This window comes from Mus caroli, unplaced genomic scaffold, assembly GCF_978045245.1.
Source record: "Mus caroli unplaced genomic scaffold, Mus_caroli_1 scaffold_7, whole genome shotgun sequence".
Taxonomy (NCBI): domain Eukaryota; kingdom Metazoa; phylum Chordata; class Mammalia; order Rodentia; family Muridae; genus Mus; species Mus caroli.
Genome location: NW_028227262.1, coordinates 78,880,407 through 78,898,238, shown reverse-complemented (window position 1 = coordinate 78,898,238; position 17,832 = coordinate 78,880,407). Strand labels below are relative to the sequence as shown.

The 17,832-nt window shown below is 40.4% G+C and overlaps 2 pseudogenes; both read left to right on the top strand.

Moving 5' to 3' along the window:
* Positions 1–1,181: 1,181 nt before the first annotated feature.
* On the top strand, positions 1,182–2,874 carry LOC147003953 (elongation factor 1-alpha 1 pseudogene; annotated as a pseudogene).
* A 13,324-nt stretch (positions 2,875–16,198) lies between these two features.
* LOC110288147 (ornithine decarboxylase pseudogene) lies at positions 16,199–17,548 on the top strand (annotated as a pseudogene).
* The last annotated feature ends 284 nt before the right edge of the window (positions 17,549–17,832 follow it).

Here is a 17,832-nt window from a genome sequence, read left to right as displayed (position 1 = left end):
AAAAAAAAGAGATCAAAGTGACACAAATTGGTAAAGAAGGAATAAAGGTATCACTATTTGCAGATGATATGAGTGTACACATAAGTCACCCCAAAAATTCTACCAAAGACCTTCTCAGCTGATGAACTACTTCAGCAAAGTGGCTGGATATAAAATTAACTCAAATAAATCAGTAGCCTTCCTTTATACGAAGGATGAACAGGCTGAGAAAGAAATTAGGGAAACAACTCCCTTCACAATTGCCATAAATAATATAAAGTATCTTGGGGTAACTCTAAGCAAACAAGTTAAAGACCTGTATATCAATAACTTCAATTCTCTCAAGAAAGAAATCAAAGAACTCACAAAATAGATAGATCTCCCATGCTCATGGATTGAAAGAATTAACATAATAAAAAATGACCATCCTACCAAAGGCAATCTATAGATTCAATGCAATCCCCATCAAAATCCTAACACAATTCTTCAAAGACATGGAAAGAGAAATTCTCAAATTCATTTGGAAAGGCAAAAAACAAAACAAAACAAAACAAAACAAAACAAAACAAAACAACAAACCAGAATAGTAAAAACAATTCTTAACATTAAAAGAGCACTTGCGGGATCACCATCTCTGACCTCAAGCTTTACTACAAAGTGATAGTGATAAAAATTGCATGGTATTGGTACAGAGACAAACACATTGATCAAGGGAATAGAATTGAAGACCAAGAAATAAAACCACAGAACTATAGGCACTTGATCCTTGACAAAGAATCCAAAAATGGTAAAAAGAAGCATATACAACAAATGGTGCTGTTCTTACTGGCTGTCTGTATGTAGAAGAATGAAAATAGACCCGTATTTGTCACCTTGTATAAAGCGCAAGTCCAAGTGGATCAAGGACCTTAACATAAAACCAGAATCACTGATTCTAACAGAAGAGAAACTGGGAAAGAACCTTGAAATCCTTTGCATGGGCAGAAATTTCCTAAACAGAACTCCAATGGCTCATGCTGTAAGGAACTCATGAAACTGGAAAGCAAAGGACATAGACAATGGGCAAAGGACATAGACAATGAGCAAAGGACATAGACAATGGGCAACCTACAGCTTGGGAAAAAAATCTTCACTAACTCCACATCTGATCAACGGCTAATATCTAAAATATATAAAGAACTCAAGAAGTTAATCACTGCTTTTTCGCAACGGGTTTGCCGTCAGAACGCAGGTGTTGTGAAAGCCACCGCTAATTCAAAGCAAAAGTGGGAAAGGAAAAGACTCACATCAACATCGTCGTAATCGGACACGTAGATTCCGGCAAGTCCACCACAACCGGCCACCTGATCTACAAATGTGGTGGAATCGACAAGCGAACCATTTAAAAGTTTGAGAAGGAGGCTGCTGAGATGGGAAAGGGCTCCTTCAAGTACGCCTGGGTCTTAGACAAACTGAAAGCTGAGCGTGAGCGTGTTATCACTATTGACATCTCCCTGTGGAAATTCGAGACCAGCAAATACTATGTGACCATCATTGATGCCCCAGGACACAGAGACTTCATCAAAAACATGATTACAGGCACATCCCAGGCTGACTGTGCTGTCCTGATTGTTGCTGCTGGTGTTGGTGAATTTGAAGCTGGTATCTCCAAGAACGGGCAGACCCGCGAGCATGCTCTTCTGGCTTACACCCTGGGTGTGAAACAGCTGATTGTTGGTGTCAACAAAATGGATTCCACCGAGCCACCATACAGTCAGAAGAGATACGAGGAAATCGTTAAGGAGGTCAGCACCTACATTAAGAAAATTGGCTACAACCCTGACACAGTAGCATTTGTGCCAATTTCTGGTTGGAATGGTGACAACATGCTGGAGCCAAGTGCTAATATGCCTTGGTTCAAGGGATGGAAAGTCACCCGCAAAGATGACAGTGCCAGTGGCACCACGCTGCTGGAAGCTTTGGATTGTATCCTACCACCAATTCGTCCAACTGACAAGCCTCTGCGATGCCCCTCCAGGATGTCTATAAAATTGGAGGCATTGGCACTGTCCCTGTTGGCCGAGTGGAGACTGGTGTTCTCAAACCTGGCATGGTGGTTACCTTTGCTCCAGTCAATGTAACAACTGAAGTCAAGTCTGTTGAAATGCACCATGAAGCTTTGAGTGAAGCTCTTCCTGGGGACAATGTGGGCTTCAATGTAAAGAACGTGTCGGTCAAAGATGTTAGAAGAGGCAATGTTGCTGGTGACAGCAAAAACAACCCACCAATGGAAGCAGCTGGCTTCGCTGCTCAGGTGATTATCCTGAACCATCCAGGCCAAATCAGTGCTGGCTATGCTCCTGTTCTGGATTGTCACACAGCCCACATAGCATGCAAGTTTGCTGAGCTTAAAGAAAAGATCGATCGTCGTTCTGGTAAGAAGCTGGAAGATGGCCCCAAATTCCTGAAGTCTGGTCATGCTGCCATTGTTGATATGGTCCCTGGCAAGCCCATGTGTGTTGAGAGCTTCTCTGACTATCCTCCACTTGGTCGTTTTGCTGTTCGTGACATGAGGCAGACAGTTGCTGTGGGTGTCATCAAAGCTGTGGACAAGAAGGCTGCTGGAGCTGGCAAAGTCACCAAGTCTGCCCAGAAAGCTCAGAAGGCTAAATGAATATTACCCCTAACACCTGCCACCCCAGTCTTAATCAGTGGTGGAAGAACGGTCTCAGAACTCTTTGTCTCAATTGGCCATTTAAGTTTAATAGTAAAAGACTGGTTAATGATAACAATGCATCGTAAAACCTTCAGAAGGAAAGAATGTTTTGTGGACCATTTTTTTTTGTGTGTGGCAGTTTTAAGTTATTAGTTTTCAAAATCAGTACTTTTTAATGGAAACAACTTGACCAAAAATCTGTCATAGAATTTTGAGACCATTAAAACAAGTTTAATGAGAAAAAAAAAAGAAGTTAATCACCTAAAAACAAAAAAAAACAGCCCTTTCAAAAAATGGGGTATAGAACTAAACTGAGATTTCACAACTGAGGAATCTTGAATGGCTGAGAAGCACCTAAACAGATGTTCAAAGTGTTTAGTGATCAGAGAGATACAAATCAAAATGACCCTGAGATTTCTTACACCAGTCAGTATGGCTAAGATCACAACCTCAGGTGACAACACATGTTGGAGAGGATGTAGAGAAAGTGAAACATTCCTCCATTGCTATTGGGATTGCAAACTGGTACAACCACTCTGGAAATCAATATGGAGGTTCCTCAGAAAGTTGGAAATAGATCTACCCACAGGGGCATGTGTTCCTCTATGTTCATAGCATAACCAGAAACTGGAAATATCCTAGATGTCCCACCACAGAAGAATGGATACAGAAAATGGGGTTCGTTTACACAATGGGATACTACTCAGCTATTAAGAACAAGGACATCCTGAGTTTTGCAGGCAAATGGATGGAACTAGAAAATATCATCCTGAGTGAGGTAACTCAGGTCCAAAAGGATATGCGTGGTATATACACACTAATAAGTGGATATTATTTCCCCCCCCCAAAAAAAATACAGTACAGAATACCCAAGATAAAGTCCACAGACGCAAAAATGTCAACAGGATGAAGTGCCAAAGTGAGGACTCCTCAGTCCCACTTGAGAGAAGAAAGCAATAACAAGTGGGGAGGGGAGAAAAGATTTGGGAGAGAAAGTGGACAGGGAGGGGTAGTGGTGTTGAGGGATACCTGATCTGGTATCGGTGAGTGAAAATGGCTAAAGCCCTAAAGGACAGCAGAAAGAATGGCAACAGGCAACCTCAAGAAATAGGAGGTTGGGGAGACCCTCCAGATTGCACCAGAGACCTGGGAGGTGAGAGACTCTCAGGACTCAAAGAGAGGGCTCTTAAATGAAATGCCTGACACTGACAGTAGAGAGAGGGAACTTGTAGAGCCTACCTCCATCCAGAAGACAGGACAATAAGTGAAGAAGAGGGGGCATCTCATAGTCACAACTCTGACCCATAATTTTTCCTATCTGAAAGAATTACAGGGATGGAAATGGAGAGGAGCCTGAGGAAAAGAAGGTCCAGGGACAGACCCAAAGTGGGATCCAGCTCAAGGGGAAGTCCCAAGGCCTGACACTATTACTGAGGCTATGGAGTGCTCACAAAAAGGTACCTATCATAACTGCCCTCAAAAAGACTCAACAAGTAGCTGAAAGAGTCAGATGCAGATATTTGCACCACCAATAGACAAAAGCACCTGACACCTATTGTTGAATTAGGGAATGTGGAGAGAAGCTGAGAAGAATGACAGTTCTATAGGAGGACCAGTAGTCTCAATTAATCTGGACCCCCAAGATTTCTCAAACACCGGACCATCAAACAGACAGCATACACCAGCTTACATGAGGCCCCCAACACACATACAGTTAGAGGACTTCCGGGTCTGTGTTCATTCAGAGATGATGCACCTAGCCCTCAAGAGACTGGAGACCCCAGAGAATTTACAGGTCAGGTGGAGTTGGGGATGGGAGCATCCAAGTGGAGACAGGGATGTAGAATAATTGGAGGTTGGGTGGGGGGAATAAAATATGGAATGTAAAAAAACAAATACAAGTTTAAACTTAAATAAAAAACTTTAGTCTTCAAAAGCAAGGCTTGGCTGTACATATGCTATAAATACATATATATTATATAAGCATACATTTATGTGTTATATATAATTACCCCATGAATGTGAAGTTAATGTTGATTCCTTTTAAGTGAAAATAAAAGTTTTCCACCATTTTATGATCATGGATTCCCTTCTTCAGCTCCTCTCACATTCTTCGCACACTCCTGACCATTCATTTCTGTGGTTCTTTCTCTTTCTCTTTAGAAAATAAACACTAGTAAATTTAGATAGATAGATAGATGATAGATAGATAGATAGATAGATAGATAGATAGATAGATAGACAGACAGACAGACAAACTGTATATATACCAAGTTACAGAAAGTAAAAACACACAACAACATAAAACATAATATATAAACAAACACCAATAATGTCATAAATGCCAAAAAACAAAGTAATATGAAACAAAACAATTCAATAAAAATAACCTTCTGTTCATTTTGAAATAGAAATCTACTGCTGGGCATAAGGTCTTCTCTTCAGTGGTATGTTTATAACTGCAGTGATATTCCATTGAAGAAAATTAATTTTTACTGTGGGAGTGGTTGCTGCTTGGCAATAGTTTCTTGGTTAGGGAGGAGAGTTTGTTCATTTGCTCCTCTTACCACAAGGACCCCATTTAACTTAGACCTGTGCTGGACCCCTACGTACTACCACAATTTCTGTTAGTTCACACGAGCACCATTCATGTTGTGTCTGGAAGACACTGTTTCCTTGCAGTCATCCATCCCCTCTGGTTCACACACACACACACAAACACACACACACACACAAAACATAAAACACAATCATTCCATCTCCTCTTCCTTAAAGATCCTTGAGCTCTCAGGGAGGTATTTTATGAAGACATTCCTTTTAAATTTGAGTGTTCCAAGGTCTCTCATTCACCCTGACTTGTCCACTGGTGAGTCTCTGTATTTCTTCACATCCACTACATGAAGAAGCTCCTCTAATGATGGCTGAGCAGGACACTGATCTATGGGTATAGCAGAATGTCAGTAGGAGTCATTTACTTTCTGTGTTCCTTTAGCAGAACATTAACATCTGCATTTCATGTAGGTCCATAGCCTATATGGCTTCAGGTTCTTAGCTACAAAGAGCAATGTCAATCATCAGTTCTATCTCAGGGTGTGGGCCATAAATCCACAGATTGAAGTTGTTTACAACAAGAATCATTCAAGTCTCAGGATTTATAGCTACATTGGTAGATGCCCCTCTGATAGAATGCAGAGTATCTTTCAGTACCATGAACACTAGTCAGTAGGAGTACAGGTTCTAGTTAGACACCAACTCAAATTATATTTTTCTATACATATGTACATATAGTAGTATAGGCATACATACTTATATACATACATATATGAAAAAATATACATGAAATATATATGTATACATACATACATATCATACCTTTGTCTAGCTCTTTCCCACTTTCCCACCAAGAGATTTGCATATTGTCCCCTGACTCTCACTTGCAAGTGTGAGACAAAAGTTCAGCTGCAAACTTGCTATAACTGATCTGGAATCCTTAGTTTACCTTCTCAAAATGAGGCTCTATACTCACTTCCTGGGGCTTCTGATACTCTGAAGCCAATACAAGAATAGAGGAAAGAAATACAGTGAAAGGGTATGCATGGTGCACTGTGGGACCCCGTGGCTGCCCATCTGTATTCAGTTCAAATACAAATACAAATGAAGGGCCTATGAGATTTAAAAATGTGATCTTGAGTAAAATTTGACAAGTAAGGCCTAGGCTCTGATGAAGATTCTATAGAGAAAGTGGGGTGATATGAATATACCCTATAGCTTGGGTATCTTGATCCTTTTTAAAAATAGAATATTTTAAGTTCACACATCATAATAGATGTTAAATTATAAAATAGATGACCATATTGTATATGATCTTGAATTTCATTCTCAAGTGAACTTCTTTCCTATTTCCATACTCCCCAAATCCTGATTTATATAGCTCCAGCTGGCAGTCCTAATGGGTTATATGGCAGTGAACCAAAGACAAATATCACACTAAATATCGCAGGGTGGTGCTTGAGGATGTGGAAGTATATGCCTTCTTCAAATATATGAAGACTTTATAAAGAGTGATATCCATGAACAAAAGGTCCCCATATTAATGAGGCTAATATTCCATGGGTTTGTACCTCTCAAGAGGGCCTGTGTCAATTCACTAAATCTATGTGAAAGGATGAGGTTGGAGAACTCAAAGCAGCAAGTCATCTCTGAAGGCTTTTTGAGATCTATTCCAAGATGCAATTAAGATAAACCTATTAATAATCCATCAGCTCTAACAGCTGTAAATGGCATACTGGTAGAAAATTTGAAATAATGTGCATTGTTATTTTTAATATTCTTATCACTATGACTTTTTTGGATCTATGCATTTCTGCATATGATATATGTGCCTGGTGCTTGCAGAAACCAGATGAAGGAGTCAGATGCCTAGGAACTAGAATTATGGATCATTGTGAGCCACAATGTGTGTGCTTGGAATTTCATGAACTTAGATCCTCTGGAAGAGCAATCAAAGGATGTACTTTACCAATAAGACAGCTCTCCAGCATCACAAATGCCTTGTAAGTCAACAATCATGATGGAAAATGAAGAATATTACTGATAAAAATAAAGATCTGTGTGCTACTGAAGACTCTGAAACATTCAGATGGGACAGTGGATGGAGACAAATGTGTAAATGAAACCTAATGACTCCTTGTGCCTTGTAAAATATTCTTTGAAACTGAAGTGGAAAGACAATTGTTTACACATGAAAATTTCATACAAGTAGGAAGAGAAAATCATGGAAACAGTGTTTGTATTTCATCTTGCTCTTCTCTCTTCTTAGTTCAGGGTTCACTGGAAACATGATGATACAGAATCTAACTTTCTTTTTCATCATGACTGTACAGTTGGAATCCATTTCAAGAACTACATCTGTGAAAACATCACTTCCAGGCTCATAGGGATGTGCACTAATCTCCCTTTGTTAGTGTGCTAAAATACACTGACAAAAGCAAGATAAAGAACCTTTCTTCCTTACACCCCATGTAAGGACCTAGACTGTTTGGAAACAGAGTTCAAGCGTACAGTCTATTATAGTGTGGAAGACGAAGTGGAAGGAGCATGAACCAGCTGCTCATATTACATCTATGAATGAGAAGCAGAAAATGCAGAATGCTAGAGCTCAGGTCACTTTCTACATTTTGTGTAGGTCAATATACCACACACATAAAATCTATGTGGGACCTTCTCACACCAATCACCCACTCAGGATGATCACTCACAGACAATCCCAAATATTAACCTTAATCAAGATATCTCACAAGGCTTATCTCCTAGATGATTCTAGATCTGTCATATTAAAAATTGACATCATCAATTGTGGTCATAATGTCTATGCAAGATCTAAGAGAAATGGGTATATCATAAATGGCTCCCTTTCTGTTTTTCTAAGCTGTCCTTTTTTGTTAAGATATAGTAGTCATGAATAACTAGATGCTTTAAGTCTCCATTCCATTAACTTTTCTCAAATACAAAACATTGATCTCTCACTATGAGATTTGGAATGTATTTGGTCCAGCTATATGGATGTGATTGTGTGTTCTTTGTGAAAGTATAAGTATTCCAGTGACTGCTGGCTGCTCAGAGTGAGGATACACCACAGAGACAAAATATCATGAGGAATCCAGCCTGTTCAAACACACTTCCATTTGCCCTTGAATGTTAGATGCGCCTCAACAGAGGAATGGATACAGAAAATGTGGTACATTACACAATGGAGTACTACTCAGCTATTAAAAGGAATGAATTTATGAAATTCCTAGGCAAATGGATAGACCTGGAGGGCATCATCCTGAGTGAGGTAACACAATCACAAAGGAACTCACACAATATGTACTCACTGATAAGTGGATATTAGCCCAAAAACTTAGGATACCCAAGATATAAGATACAATTTGCTAAACGCATGAAACTCAAGAAGAACGAAGACCAAAGTGTGGACACTGTGCCCCTTCTTAGAATTGGGAACAAAACACCCATAGAAAGAATTACAGAGATAAAGTTTGGAGCTGTGACGAAAGGATGGACCATCTAAAGACTGCCATATCCAGGGATCCATCCCATAATCAGCTTCCAAACCCTGACACCATTGCATACACTAGTAAGATTTTGCTGAAAGGACCCAGATATAGCTGTCTCTTGTGAGACAAGGCCGGGGCCTAGCAAACAGAGAAGTGGATGCTCACAGTCAGCTATTGGATGGATCACAGGGCCCCCAATGAAGGAGCTAGAGAAAGTACACAAGGAGCTAAAGGGATCTGCAACCCTATAGGTGGAACAACATTATGAACTAACCAGTGCCCCAGAGCTCTTGACTCTAGCTGCATATGTATCAAAAGATGGCCTAGTTGGCCATCACTGGAAAGAGAGGCCCATTGGACTTGCAAACTTTATATGCCCCAATACAGGGGAACGCCAGGGCCAAAAAGTGGGAGTGGGTGGGTAGGGGAGTGTATTGGGGACTTTTCGGATAGTATTGGAAATGTAAATGAGGAAAATACCTAATAAAAATGAAAAAAAAAAACAGTTATCACACCAGGAAGGCAGCACTGACAGACTTCACCCTCAAGGATGATGAGATAAGAAGACCTGTTGTTCTAGGTCTCTGATCAAACCTACCTCAAACTGAAGCTTTTTCCAGAGACTTGCTTCTGAAACATCTTCAGAAAGGACTGCTAGTACCAGAACTGCTAATTCCAGATGACCTCAGTTCATCTATCCTTTCAGCCTGATCTAGTAAAGACTTCACATAGTTAACATATAGAAACTGGACAACAAATGATGACAGCAAGATTTCTTTTGACCTAACCATTTTTTCTAATTTTCTTGGGCATAGAAAAAGGAAATCTGCACCCTCAAATCAACAGGGAGCAATTATAAGAATGCTGTCATCTCAGTTGTGGTGGATGGTTTTGGTCATTTTATGAATTACAGATATGTTGTCAATTTAGGGGGTGATTTACAATTAATTATGATCTTGAATAGGGGGAAATGAAACAGAGTTAGATTCAGGAATTTCTTTTCTCTTTCCTTCACTTTTTTCTATCTGTCTTCTTTTCTTAGGCAAGGGAAAGGGGGTTGAATAGAAAAAAGGGGGAATATAGAAATATTATTAAGAAATTAGATGAATACAAGTAGATTATTGAATCTATTCATAACCCCCAAAAATCTTAATGCCATAATCTTACATTGGTAGAAATCGTTATATATTGATACAAAATTGAGGTTATATTTTGTTACATTGATACAGAATTTTGTATGTTGATACAGGTTTAAGGTTCATAATGGTATATATCTTTGTATATTGATACAAAATTTAAGACTGACTTTGCTATAATATAATATATGTATATTTCAACCCTTATATGGTTATTATGGCTGTGCAACTTATTTAAAAATACAAGGTTTAGTCCCAGTTTCTTTAATAGCTGCTAATATAAATTGTTCAGGAAAATTAAGTAATGCAAGTCAATATTCAGTCAATCAAACTCATGGCCTTATCAGATACCAGTTTGTATATATATATAGTGGTTTGTACAACTTGCTGGAGACAGGCAATGTTTGCTTATTCATATATACTATGAATATATAGATAGTCTTCAAAAACTTCACGACTCACAGAATACAGCATTTAAAGATATTTTTATTAATTTAAGTCTTTTTTGACATTGAGACATGTCATCTCCTGGCAGTATCCCATTCGACTGGGAAGGTGATAAGGATCGAAAGACTTTCACATGGAGTTGTTTAATTTGTGGCTAGCCACCAGGCAAAGAAAATTCCCAAAATTTATCTGCAGACAGAATGATAGCTAGAAATGACAAATGGACACAGGACAGCCAAATGCCAATATGTGCCAAGACAGAGTAAGCAATTCTTTCAAAACTCCTGCTTCACAAAGAGGCTGTCAAATATTCTGGGCCAGACAGCTAAAGAAAAATATACCAACATTATGAGAATATTGGGAAGTATCAGGTTACCAGCTGTATCAATCATTTTGGTAATTTTGGAAGCTGTGTCCCTGTGCTTCCTACATACTCAGGTAATATTTATTCCTGCTCAGGTCTATGATCTGGTTGAAGACTGGATAGTTACAGTCTTACTATAAACTTAAGTTATTTAGGATTTAGAAGAAGTACTAGGTCTAAGAAGATATTTTTAGAATGACAGTAAAAATTAAGATAGAAATTGATTTAAATACAGAACTCTGAATTTACCAGGATAGGATATATAATAGGCTACTTTCTTTTAAGTTACCAAATATGAACAGACTAGAGTTTTTGAACATAAGTAACTCTTACCTAATAATTTTCATAATTGTTACTACTGTATGTTGTTTATTATTATACAAGAAAGATCCTTTGATTTAGACAAAAAGGTGGAATTGTTGGGGTTTCCTCTGTTGCTATATATCATAATGAGAAATTTTGTACCCAAAGGCTTATGAGAAAATTCTAATGTTTACAAGCTTTTTTGTACAAACTTTATGCCTTAACTTAAAATTATTGGCTAAAAAATATGGCCACAGCCAATTGCTGAAGGGATTAAAGGTAGACAGGTTCTAAGTTACCTGGTTAGAGATGGAAAAACATGAGAGGAATGAGGAGGTGAGAGTACCATGAAAGGAGATATACCAAGAGGACGTGACCAAAAGAAACAGCAAGTAATTGGGGAACATCAGTGGGAAGGTAGTATAGCGTGCAATTGGAAAAGTATATTAGGGATTATCCCCCAGCAATTGTCAAAACCAAAAAAAAAAATAATAATCATAATCTGAGTCTCATTTAGTTGTAGGCTAGTGAGGGACAAGCTTAAATTGGTTGTATTACATAGCTGGGTGTTCTTGTTGGAATCCTAACAGGGGAGGTGAGGAGTGTCTCTTATTCTTCTGCCTGCTCTTGGACCCTTTTACTCCTCCTGGGTTGCCTCATCCAGCTTGATAAGAGGGTTGGTGCTTAGCCTTATTGTAATTTGTGATGCCTTGTTCAAGTGATATCCTCGGGAGGCTTGTGGTTGTTGTTGTTGTTGTTTGTTTCCTTGTTTTAGGAAAGCAGAGAAGGAAGGGAAATGGGAATTGGGGGCTGAAAGGAGTGGCAGGAGGAGTAGCTGTAGTTGGCATATAATATAAGAGAGAAATTGTTTTTTAAAAGGAAGGAAGGAAGGAGGGAGAGAGGTAGGGGGAAGGAAGGGAGGGAGGGAGGGAAGGAAGGAAGAAAGGAAGAGAGAGAGAGAGAAAGAAAGAAAGAAAGAAAGAAAGAAAGAAAGAAAGAAAGAAAGAAAGAAAGAAAGAGAGAGAGAGAGAGAGAAGAAAGGAAGGAAGGAAGGAAGGAAGGAAGGAAGGAAGGAAGGAAGGAAGGAAGGAAGGAAGGAAGGAAGGGGAGATAGAGAGGGAAGGAAAGGGGGAGGGGGAGGGGGAGGGAGAGGGAGAGGGAGAGGGAGAGGGAGAGGGAGAGGGAGAGGGAGAGGGAGAGGGAGAGGGAGAGGGAGAGGGAGAGGGAGAGGGAGAGGGAGAGGGAGAGGGAGAGGGAGAGGGAGAGGGAGAGGGAGAGGGAGAGGGAGATAATATGGCTTGTCCTTGGCCCCTTCTCCCTCTCTGATTTCCTGGTATGATGAGGTGAACATCACTTTCCTGCCATCCACTTCCTCCATGATATTCCACCTCACCTTTAACATGCAGCAGTGAATCCAAACTAACATGGACTGAAACTGTGAGCTAAAATAAATGATCCTCTCTTTGTCAAAGTGCCTTGTCACAGTGAAGAAACAACATACTTAGCACAAACCATGCAAGCCAGTTATTTTCCTCAGATACACCTGACACATCTATGCTCATGCTATAGAAGTGGGCACAGAAAGCAATCCAGGGAGAGCCTATTCACATGCAAATTAAGGAAAGATATTTGAAGTTCTCAAATAACTATTTGCAACCCTCTTCTATCTCTGCAAGTCAAAATGGTGCTCAAGACTAAGTGTGATGGCCCATACCATTGATCACAGTGCTTAGGAAGAGGTAGGTGGAATTTTGTGAGATCAAAATCCACTCCCCAGTTTAACAGGCCATGATACCTTCTCTCAAAAATAAATAACGAGAACAAAATAAGTTTTCAATTAATTTTTAATTAATGCATGTTTGAGATTAGCTAACATATTGTTTTATTGATGTACAAAGTATTACCCTCAACAAGTATCAAACACTGTTAATTATTATAAGACAGAAAAACAAGCTGGGCATGGCGTCATATGCCTTTAATCCCAGCACTTGGGAGGTAGAGGCAGGCAGATTTCTGAGTTCGAGGCCAGCCTGGTCTACAAAGTGAGATCCAGGACAGCTAGGGATATACAGAGAAAACCTGTCTCAGAAAAAAAAAAAAAAAAGAAAAGAAAAACAAACTTGATTCCCATGATACAAAATCATGTTTACCATTAGTGTAGTGCCGTGTAGGATACGGTATCACAGTCTCCACATTGGGAAGTATGTGAGAAGACAGCACAGGCAGATGTGGCCTAAGAATAGTAAGCTGAGATCAGATATGTTGTTAACAATTCAAACATCGTGTTTTCTCCAGATCCACTGCCTGTGAAGCGATCAGGGACTCCAGTGTACCAGTTGGATGCCCAGTAAATCAGTGCTTTAGGAGAGTGCACTGGTTTCTGTTGATACCAGGCTACAGCAGTACCCACATTCTGACTGGCCTTGCAGGTGATGCTGACCCTGTCTCCTACTGATGGATATGAATTTATGAGACTGGGTTTTCACAATGTCTTCATCAACACCTGCAAACAGAAATAGATAATGTGTATACACTTACATATACAAAGATATCATGATGCAAACGTTAGAATCCAAAATGTCTTATCTAATGGCATTGTCTGCCTAATACTGGCTTCCTATAGAAAATAGCTAAATAGCTATTTACTGTATCCTAGATTTTTATAGATTCATAAAACCCTGTGTGTGTATAGGTATGTGCATGTGTGTGTGTGTGTGTGTGTGTGTGTGTGTGTGTGTGTGTGTGTGCATGTCAGAGGGCAAATGTGTATGTCACATAGAAAAGGTAAATTTGTTATGTTCAATACACAGAATTTGAGCATGAGAATTAAAAAAATAAAGATATAAATGTCTTTACTTCTTTTTTTGCCATAAAGACCTTCCAAGTCAAAGGATCTGTTCATTAATTTTCTACCAAACTTTGCAACAGACAGGCATAGCAGCTGCAGGCAGAGGGGAAGTGTGTAAGTCTAGGGATGTGTAGTGCGGGCAGCTGGTTAGAATCTCAGAGGAGGTTTATGTAGGAGGCTGAAGCACTGTGAGAGGATAGCTGTAACGTTGCTCACAGAAATAATCTGTCATGTCTTCAGACTGCACATTGCTGATGATGAGAGTGAAATCTGTCCCAGATCCACTTCCTGTGAAGCGATCAGGGACTCCAGTGTACCGGTTGGATGCCCCATAGATCAGCAGTTCAAGAGACTGCCCTGCTTTCTGTTGATACCAGGCTACAGCAGTACCCACATTCTGACTGGCCTTGCAAGGGATGCTGACCCTCTCTCCTACTGATGTGGACATGAATTTTTGAGACTGGGTCATCACAATGTCTCCATCAACACCTGCAAACAGAAATAGATAATGAGTATACACTTACATATACAAAGACTTCATGATACAAATGTTAGAATAAAAAATGTCTTATTTAATGGCATTGTCTGCCTAATATTGGCTTCCTATAGGAAGTAGCTATTTAAATAAATCACTTTTAAGATGTTATAATACTTTCAAATGTCTCACCAGATAACCAGAGCAACACGAATAAAAAAACCTGAGTATGAGACTCCATCTTGATGCCCATGCTGGTCTGATGTATTTCAGATCTCACTGCAAAGACCTGGTTTATAAATCATGGGCAGCTGTGCTGGCCTCTAGGGATCTATGCAAAGTAGTCATCAAATAATGAAGTAAGTTACACAGCTGTTTGAGAGTATCCAGGTTACATAAACCGTCAAAAGTACTACCGAAGACAGGAAGTAATCACTGGGAAGGAAGCAAAATAAAAGCTTAAGGACAAATTTAAAGCTCTGAAACCACAAGTGTATAGATGTTCTCATGACAGGCTTCCATCAAAATCAGATATTGGGTGAGGGAAAAGGGCTGAAGCACTGAGGGCCAGCATAAAGAATAGAAGTAGGCAACCTCGGGAGATAGCAGGTTGGGAGGACCCTCCAGAATGCACCAGAGACCTGGAAGGTGAGAGACTCTCAGGACTCAAAGGGATGAAGTGCCTGACAGTAGGAAGAGGGAACTTATAGAACCCACCTCCAGCAGGAAGACAGGGCATCAAATGAGGGAAGGGGGTGCCATTTCACACTCACAACTCTGACCAATATTTGTTCCTGTCTGAAAGAATTACAGGGATAGATATGGAGGGGAGTCTGAAGGAAAAAAGGGTCCAGCAATAGGCCCAAAGTGGAATGCAGCTCAAGGAGAGGTCCCAAGGCCTGACACTATCACTGAGGCTATGTAGCACTCACAGAAAGGGACCTAGCATGACTGCATTCCAGAAGACCCAATAAGCAGCTGAGTTAGATGCTAATATTTGCACCCAACCAATTGACAGAAACAACGACCCCTGATGTTGAATCAGGGAAAGACTGAAAGATGCTGAGGAGGTCCAACAGTCTCAATTAATCTGGACCCCTGAGATCTCTCAAACACTAAATCACCAAACAGGCAGCATATACCAGTTGATATGAGGCCACCAACACACATAAAGAAGAAGACTGCTGGATTTGTATCCATTCAGAAATGATGCACCTAATCCTCAAGAGACTAGACGCCCTCGGGAGATTAGAAGTCAGGTGGCATGGAAGGTGGAGGCATCCATGTGGAGACAGGGGTGTGGGAAGGAGATATGGTATGTAGAACAGTAGGAGGAAGGAGGGGTTGAATAAAACATGAAGTGTAAACAAAATTAATTAATTAATCAGTTAATTAATTAATAAAAAATCAACAGATGTGTTTTACAACAATAATAGTACAACAACCTTTGGTTCAGTCATGAGGAAACAATAAATCCTTTACAACAGCAACAGCAAAAGTAGAAAGAAAAGGGAAGTTAAAAAGGAGAAAGGAAAAAGAAGTGAAAGGTGAAGAGGAGGGGAGAGGAAAGAAAGAAAAAGGATGGAGAGGAGATGGGATATTGAGTAGGGCAGTAAGATAAATGTGGAGGTCAGTTCCTGCAGCCACCACCACAGTTCTCCCTCAGCCACCAACTTGGCGCCACCTTGGGTCAGTAGACATGATGAAGCAGCAGACAGCTAGGTGCTCTTCAGGATTCAGCGCCTCTATGGGTCCAGCCAGGCGTGCCTCTGTGCTGTGAATGTTTCCACCACTTCAAGGAGTCAGCATTCATAGTTCTTGGATATGTTGGCCTTGTGAGGAGCTGGCTATAATTAAATTCCATCTCTAGGTTTCCTGTAGGCACATGGAGAACAATGAGCAGCTTTACTAAGGAAAAGTTTGACTGCTCTATCCTCGATGATGGCTTTACTGCTGAGGGCATTCTGAACCCAAAATAACAAATGAAGTCTCTTCTTTCTATGTTGTGGACCTCGGAGACATTCTAAAGAAGCATCTGAGGTGGCTAAAAGCTCTTCCCCGTGTTACTCCCTTTTATGCAGTCAAGTGTAAGGAACACAGAGCCATAGTGAGCACCCTAGCTGCTATTGGGACAGGATTTGACTGTGCAAGCAAGACTGAAATACAGTTGGTGCGGGGCTTCAGGTGCCTCCAGAGAGGATTACCTATGCAAGGCTTTGTTGTAAACAAGTGTCTCAAATCAAGTATGCTGCCAGTAATGGAGTCCATACGATGACTTTTGACTGTGAAATTGAATTGATGAATGTGTCAGAGCACATCGAAAGACAAAGTTGTTTTTGCGGATTGTCACAGATGATTCCAAAACAGTTTGTCACCTCAGTGTTAAGTCTGGTGCCACATTCAAAACCAGCAGGCTCCTCCTGAAATGGGCAAAAGAGCTAAATATTGACGTCATTGGTGTCAGCTTCCATGTGTGCAGTGGAGGTATTGACCCTGAGACCTTCATGAAGGCAGTGTCAGATGCCCACTGTGTATTTGACACGGGAACAGAAGTTGGTTTCAGCATGTGTCTGCTTGATATTGGTGGTGGCTTTCCTGCATTTGAAGACACAAGCTCTAATTTGAAGAGATCACCAGTGTGATCAACCAAGCTCTGGACAAGCACTTCCCATCAGACTCCGGTTTGAGAATCACAGCTGAGTCAGGCAGATACTATGCTCAGCTTTCATACTCGCAGTCAACATCATTGCCTCCCCCCCCCAAAAAAAGGTAGAAGGAGCCAACCTGCTCTGACGATGAAGATGAGCAAACCTTCATGAAATATGTGAATGATGGAGTGTACGGATCATTTAACTGCATTCTTTATGATCATGCACCTGTGAAGGCCCTGCTGCAGAAGAGACCCAAGCCAGATGAGAAGTATCTGGGAGCCAACATGTGATGGCCTTGATCCAATCGTTGAGCACTGTAACCTGCCTGAAATGCATGTGGGTGATTGGATGCTGTTTGAGAACATGGGTGAATACACAATTGCTGCTGCTTCTACTTTGAATGGATTTCAGAAGCCAAACATTGTCGCCAATGTGACACCTCATGAAGCAGATCCAAAGTATGGCTTCCTGCGGGAAGTGGAGGAACACTATGTTGGCACTCTGCCTATGTCTTGTGCCCAGGAGAATGGGATGGACCATTACCCTGCAGCCTGTGTTTCTGCTAGTATCAATGTGCACATGCCATTCTTGTAGCTCTTGTCTGCAAGTTTAGCTTGAATTAAGGCATCTGGGGGGGACCATTTAACTTAATTAATGCTAGTTTGGAATGTCTTTGTAAGAGTAGTGTTGGCATCAATGCAGTATGTAAGACTAGGAGATGGGGGGTCACACTTACTGTGTTCCTGTGATAACTTTGAATATTTGTCTTGTATGGATTTTTATTCACTCTTCAGACATGATACTAATGTGTGACGCTCAGCTGTGGAGTAAGCATTTGTAGCTCATACATTTGCAGAATATGCCAAAAGTTTATGTTG